Consider the following 8,255-nt stretch of genomic DNA (forward strand, 5'->3'; position numbering starts at 1 on the left):
ACATGTAACTGCTATGCTACTCAAATAATTCAGAACTAGTTCCTTTATTTTCATATAGCTTGATAAAAGGTTTGTTTGCAATACATGAAGCAGGGCTCTGGACTGTGGTACAGTCTACACAAAATGAGGTGGGAGAGTCTAAATCTTAACTCTCTAAACCTGAGGAACTTAGAGTGTACTGTCTGGATGAGACACACTCCAACTCCAAAGATGTATTACCCCCTTTGTGAAATCATTGATTTTCTGTAAAAAAAACAAGGATCAGATATCATGCCTCAATGAGAGATCTCTACCTCTGAGCACCAGAAAGCAGATTTTGCAGCTTCTTACAGCTTCTATCCTTTGTTTTCACACTAGAACTGTGTAAAGGAAAAGAATCAGATGAGGGTAAAAATGGTTATTTGCAATCCTTGAATCTGGTTGCCAATTACTTTTGAATAGATCAAATTCTTACTAAAGTTTTTTAATAACGAAAAGTCTGTTAATATGTAACAAGTTATGCAATTTTTCATTTTCTACTCTTAAGAAAACTGAATTATCTTTTAATCATAGAAAAAAAACCCTTGCCTCTGCATCACTGCATCAGAATATATGTACAGAAAAATAATTACTGAAATTCTGGTTCAGTTTACCCAGGCAACTGGAATTAATATGCATAGGGATAAATCTGTCTAGAGTTTTTCCCAGTATACTCAAATTTTACAAGCAGGAAAACAGAGGCAACCTTCTTAGTATTATTAATTTTTTTGCTATGAATTTTATTCCCTACTGGATATCCAAATTCTAGTGCACTCTAATATAGACTTAGTTGGAATGCTAAAAATTTAAAATGTCTCAAATCTTTCTTCTTGAAAAAGAAATGTCTTAAGACTGAATTGCACTGATTTCAGAGCTGAAAAGGATCTGCCCAAATGCATGATTTTATTGTAATTTTGACATTAGGAGTGTATTATTTCACTGTTTATTGATATACAACATTGTTACCCCAATTACACTAAATATTCCCCAGAATACCTTTGCACAAGAGGCAAAGGAAAGTTATCTTCCTTCGACAGGTTTTTGTTCATTTTTTTTTCCTCTTCAAACTTTCCCAGAAACTCCTATTTTTTCTTGTTGACCTAAAAGTCATTACAGAACACTTACCCTCTTGCTCTCAATAGTACTTAAAGACTTATGAAAGTTTTTCCTGAGGAGAAAAAGGAGCAGTCAGTGTTGGATTAACACAGCAAAGGTTGACCGATCATGACAGCAGTATCTCAAGCCTCCCCTTGCTCCGCCTTCCCAATCCACAAGAAAGAAATATAGTGACCTAAGAGCAGCAGCAATTTAGTTCAAAGAAAAAGTACAGTGAGATTTAAAACCTGTCCTGAGAAATTATAATACCTTCCAGTGCCTATTGCAACCAAGAATGCTTATAGAGATGCTATTTGGAGATTATAAAAACATATACTTTTAATCTAACAGGAGCGGCATGGACGTTTGTTGACCAAATCCTAAAGTACAATAAATCAGCACATAATCTATAGGGGAAATCCATTCTCCTAAGCATTCTTTTTGGTTTAGATGATGATATTTCCATATCTTGCATTTAAGAGCTGGTTCATCACAAAAGTCTTCAAAATATAATGTTATTCAGGGAAATTGATTAGAGGCTTTTGTCTGTAGCTTGTGTCTGTAGCTGATGTCTTCAAAAGCAATTTTGGATTTAGACCACAGGACCCTCCTTTGGAGATCTGAGGGCAAAGCTGTTGAGAGCAGCTTTTCCAGGAGACTGGTCAACATGCTGAGTAGAGCTCTAACCCAGGAACTGATGTGGAAGGAAATTACAACCCACAGTCAAGCAAAGAAGTGATGGGCAGGTGGCAGGTACAGGAGAGAACTCCAGAGTAATAAAACAGGGTGAAAGGAGGTACATCTCAAGCATATTATATGAACAGAAATACACACAGCCAGGAAAACAAACAGCAAAGACTGGAATTTTGCATGTGTTTACATATCTACGTCATTTTGATTACTCAGCTGTCGTGGGACAACTCGTACAAAAAGGTTATTGCAATGGATGGGTATTGCAGGAATGTGTGAATACACATTCTTCATGGAAGACATTTCAAGGAGATGACAAAGCAGGTAAGGGACAGGTGAAGGAGTAGCTCAGAAGTACCTTCTGTGAGACAACAAGCCCTTCTGTGAGACAGACAACAATTTAACTGGGTGTTCACAACTCAGGATCAAGCGAGAGGCCAGCAAAGGAGACCCAGCAAAGGAGACCCAGCAGTAGGAGTTTGTTACAGTTCACCTGACCAGGGTGAGGATATGAATGAAGTTATTTTGGAATAAGGAATTTTGGATGACAGACCCCAGTTCTCATGGGGGAATACTTTGCCATTTTCTGGTAGGTCACTATGACAGGATTTTTGTCAGAAGTAACTTCTTGATGCAAATACTGATATTAACCAGGGGTTAAGTACAGCTGGATCAACTGCTCAGAAACAAGGAAGAACCATTTGAGGACAAGTTACTTTGATGTTTTTGAGTAATATCAAAGGTAACTTTGACTGGAATAACCATGAATCAGTGGAGTTCCTGAGGAGAATGAAGGAGATAAATGGAGTATTAAATCTGTACTTAAGGAGAGCAGCTTTCAGCTTATTCAGGGAACAGGTATATAAGATCACATGGGAGGAGGCATTTTAAAGGACAAAGATGCTCAAAATGGTTGTGAAAGACACCAGCCAAACACAATAATAGTCCATCCTGACTCCCAGAAAAACAAGCAAGTGTCTCAGGTGGCCAGTCTGACTAAACAGAGAGCCCATGGTGGAATTCAAGTGAAAAAAAGAGGGCAAGAAGAGGGTTGAGGAGAAGTTACAGAACCTACTAAAGAGAAATTTAGAAGTATTGTTCAGCCATGCAGGGATGTTGTTTAGAGAGCTGCAGCTCACTTGAAAACCTTCTAGGGATGACAAGGGCAACAAGAATTGCTTCTAGCACTGCAGAAGTATGGAAGTATAGTGTTGGAAGGGGTCAGTGATTTTGTGACAGCGGATGTGGAAAGATGAGGTGCTCAATGCCACCTTTGTCTCAGTCTTTGCTGAGAATGTCTCCCAGGCACCTGAGCTCAGTGAGAGGATTCAGAAAAAAGAACAGAGAATACTGGATGAGGATAAAGAGAGTGTCTACTTCAGACAACTCAAACCATGAAAAACCATGTGATCAGATGAGTGGCATCCAGGGGTACCAAAAGAGGTGGCTGATTTCAGTCATCTTTGACAGGTCACAGATATCTGAGAACTGGAGAAAGGAAAATATTGCAGTCATATTCAAAAAGACCAATGAGTCAACTTCAGAAAACTACAGAAAAAACTACAAAATTTTTTGTTGCCTGGGAAAAATCAAGGAGGAAGTCCTCATGAAACATAATTCTGGGCGTATAAAGGACAAAGTTCTCGGGAAGAGTTAATACTTACTAAGTGTGAACTATTCTTGAGAAACCTCTTTTCTTGCTTTGGCAAAACAAGTGATTTTATTAATGACATTAAAGTAGTGGAAGTAATTTACCTTCATTTTAATCAATGCTTTCAACACTGTCTCCTGCCTTATTCTTATATCCAAGTTACAATATTATAGTCTGGATGGATGAATAAAAAAAAAATTCTAAAGGTAAAAAAAAACTCAAATATGATAGAAAACAGGTGATCTTTAAAGAATCTTCCCATACCTAGAGGCCAGTGACAAGGGGAGGAGTTTATCCTACAACTTGTCCTGTTTAAAAATTTTACCATCTTTTTGCCTTGTTCTGCAAACCAGCCTTCTGCCTCTATGTCTCTACTTCCTGTCTTGTTTCTTGTAAACTTGAAATAAGATCATACAGTTTGGTCCTTTGCATCCAAACTGTACAATGTTCTGAGCTGAGATACAAATAAGTAGTGCTGCTGTGCAGAGGTGGATAAAGGCTATTGCTACAATGTTGTCAAAGCTCAGAAGTATCTCTGCACATCTCTACACTGCCTTTTGTGAGAAATCCACTCTTCTCATGCTCAATGTTTTACTGTCTATACTGACTGAGGAAAAAAAAACACTGCTTTTCCATCAAACATTGTTCCAGCCTAACACAACGAAACCTTCAATTAAAGATACAATCAAATGCTTAAGGGCAAGGTTAACTTTAGTTGAAAAAAATGATATCAAAAAGCACTGTATACGTGTATATCAGCTCTCTGACCGCTAATCTACTGCTTGGCTATTATTCTCTCACGACAAACTCTTAAATCCATGTTACATACATACTTAGTGTTACTCTGACATCCACAGATGCTGAGTTACAGTATATCACTAGCTTTGAAAAAAAGCTGCATTTGCATTCGTTAATCAGCATTGTGATAGGCAGTTTGCATGCATGAAGACACAGATCATGCATGTGAATATCTCTATACGCCATCAAATAAATGTTCAGTGAGCAGGTATGCACACAAATGTATAACCAAGGAATGATACATCAAAATCAGGTTCTGAAGAGCTATAAGGGTGACCTATTACAGGAGCATCAGCTTTGAGTACCAATTATATTGCACAGCCCTTTAAGTGTTGCAGCCACACCCTCTTAATCGTATTCTTTGTTTACACCTTGTACTCAAGTCTTAAAATCTTCTGGTCCTGGAACAGTTTTTGAAGTAGTCTGCTTGTTTGATGGGATTTTCTTTTGGTCATAATTATTGATTTTAATTTGTTCATTATCAGCATATTACGCAGGATATTTTTAATTTTTTAGTTAATCATGTGTTAGAATCTTTCTCCCTCAGACCACCAGTGATGCATTTATGAATATTTCAGATCATCCATAAAATAAATATAATCACAAATTCACCTTTGTACTATTGTAAGATAAAACTGCATTCAAGAAACTTATTCTCTAACCTTCTCTGGATTTATTTTTCAAGGTCATATTTACACTTCTCAAGAGTTACCAGTTTTTATACACCCTTTCCCTACCATTTTTCCAGTCAACTATTTTTAGTTTACAAATTTAAATCTAGTGAGACTGTCTTACTCTGTGACATATCAAAATACAATTACACATTCTGGTAGTCAGCTGAACCTTATCCCTAATTTGCATCCTATCTTGAGCAATTTATTTTCCCACTTGTCATGAAACTTATGACTTGAGCTGATATTTTATAGATCGCTTGCCAAAAATAAATAATTAGAAATACAGTTCCATCTGCATTAGAATAGTTTTTCTCCAATTTTTTTATTTAGGCATGCTATATGCCTCCCTAAAACTCCCCCAAATGATGGCAAAAGATAAAACATTAAGGTGAGTACAATGAACTACAGTCTTGGAAATTAGTGAACCTTATACCTTCTAAGGTATAAAATTATTTTATTCTCATTTAAGACTGATTTTACTGATTACTCTCACTTGAACTATATGAACTTTCTCTAGTTCTAAGGAAATTTCATTTATTCCTATCATGATTCATAAAATATTATATTCTTTGAGAAGAGGGCCTAGGATTCTGTTTTTATGTTAAACTGTACTTAATAAAGCAGGTTTGAGAAAATAAATCACTTACTTGTCAAGCATAGCAAACCTGCTATTCTAAAGTAACATTTACAAGTCACTTACTGGTTCTGTAAAGCAGATATTAGAACTCTGTACACACAGCTATGCTTGTCCTAAATTCCAGGAGCACAGCAGTTTTCAGGATATTCTAAGAGTTTCAGAAATGTGACCAATTATGTAACAAGATATGCCAAGAAACTTCATAACTAAAAATCAGGGCATATGAGGCATAATTAAAATGCAGATCTTCAGCAACACATTTTTAAAAATCCTCAGTAAACTGTACAAAAAAAATGAAATACCATAAGGTTGCCAGAGACTTGAGTTTCTTGTGTGTATAATGAGGAGGGAATATACTCTTGCTCAGATCAATCTATGCAACAACGACAATTAACCACCTTCCTTAGAACAAGTGTACCTTCCTGTGATTTCTCCAGGTCAGAATAGGGCATGATCAACACCACAGGGTGGCACAGGGAAAGGCTACAAAATCAGAAATTCACAAAAATAAACCTAGCCAAGAATATTCAGTGTCGTTCACTCTACATACTTTGAATTTTTTTACGGAGTTAGAAAAATTCAGAGCATCCTTTGAGCTGAACTGGAAGAGATTGTTTCCCTGCTCATAAAATATTACATAGCTGATATTGACTGTCCTAATACAATTTTGTTTGGTTTAGAAAGGACTATGAATAGCACATCTCTGTTATAAACCTACCAATGCTGCCTTAATGTGCCTCAAACATACACTTCCTCACTGCTTTTGTTTTTTCATGTTCCTACTAGACTACAGAACATTTCTTATTTGGAAAGACAAGGACAGAGTGGCCTAATTACAAATTGAGTTTGGTTAATGAATACAGAAGAGGTTCTGTATTCTCTTGTTATTTACCGTCTTTATGCTCTCCTGCCAGCCCCATAAATTCTATAGCTTTATATTCACAAGAATTTGATGGGAATAAAAAGATATTATCATAATTGTACCTCAAGCATTAAGAGGGAAATTGTTTTTTCCCTTAATATCATTTTGACTTAGAAACAGTGGTGCAAAGCAGGTGAGAACATAAGGCTGGAACAGGTCTGAGATTGGGGCCACTAGGAGTATTTAACTACAGGGGAACTTGGTGACAGACAGCTGTCGTTACCATCAGCAATGGTGAAAGGCCTCCCTTTTATTTCTGATCACCACTTACAGTGATTATCAGACTAATACCTTTTCTTTGTATTGCTGCTTACAACCCTCTGAGCTCAATGATCCAGGCTTTCACCTTATTATCCATTTATAAGTGCACAACTATATTCAACTTGGATTTCAGAATACCATAAGGAATTAGATAAAAAGCCTTACTAAAAATATGTATACAGCATCTCCTGTGATCTCCTTTTCCATTTACCCAGTCATTTCATCACAGAACGTTTTCCCTATCTTCCTCCACAATACAGAAATAGCTTCTAGTCATCACATATAAACGAAAGGGGCCCAAAAGTCCTTGGGTCACACCTGTGAAATCTGGAGGATGGAAAGACAAAGGGGAGAGGGGTGGGAAAACTAGTGGTGGAAGGTATTTCAGACCTTCAGTCTTTCCCTTGTCCACCATCACCAACCACCTCACCTGCATCACTAAACAGATGTACCTTATTTTCCCTACACTTCCTTTTGCTGCTGAGCTAGCTACAGAAACTCTTAATACCTTTCACTTGCTCCCTAGGTCCAAATAAGCTTTGGCTTTCCTAGACCTATTCCTGCATGCTCAGGCAAAACATTTACATTTTTTGTAAAAAAAATAAAAAATATTACTACCCCTTTCACTTGCTATGAGCTTCCCTCTCATGACTAAACCCAGTGGTTGTGACTGATGGTATCACTTTTGATCCCTCAGTGTGTGCATAACAGCATTAGAGTGCCAATATTTCTTAAACTTTTACATTCACAACAATAGACAGAGTAATAAATTCAGGAGATCACACCAAAAGAAAGAATTCAGCCCACTCTGTTTTGCAGCTTAATTATTGATTAAATATCTGTCCTTGAAATTTCACATTCTCACATACATTAAAATCATTCTGGTTCTTCTTTTTTTGCTGAAATCAATTTACGAGAATGAAATATTAACATAGGTACAGAAGGTATTTGAACATGAATTTGAAATAAGAAAGTATGAGGATAGAGTAAAAGGAGGGAAAAGATTTTCAAGTGATGTATTACAAAGAAAATTGCCTGAAAGGCAGATTCCTTTCTAAAGCAAAAAAAAAATGAAAGCTGCTGTTTCTTGTTTCTGTTATTATGGTTGTAATTATTTATAACAATAAAGCCCAGAGGCATGTTATAGGAACTATTGTGCAAAAGCACAGTTCTGTAAGACGGATCCAAGAGCCTGAAAGGATATTAGTGCAAAGGGATGTAGAGGGCCACACTCCATGATGGGTTATTATTCCTTTATTTATATCCTTGTTTTCTAGTGGTTGGTAATATAAAATGTTTATAGTTCAGAAACTGTTGTCCTACATCAGAAGATGGACAGTTAAGGACTGAGACTTTATAGCTGAGGGTTCTGTATAGACTATCAAATCTGGATTTTTCTCAGAGAACACAATATAAAGTTAATACCTCTTACAGCTTTAAATCTATTTGTCAGAAGTTCAGTCCCATGTTTCTTCCTCCCCTTTCCAGTGGTCTTCATTGGACCCTTTC

The sequence above is a fragment of the Cyanistes caeruleus genome, chromosome 5 (assembly GCF_971803275.1).
Source record: "Cyanistes caeruleus chromosome 5, bCyaCae1.hap1.1, whole genome shotgun sequence".
In the NCBI taxonomy this organism is placed as follows: domain Eukaryota; kingdom Metazoa; phylum Chordata; class Aves; order Passeriformes; family Paridae; genus Cyanistes; species Cyanistes caeruleus.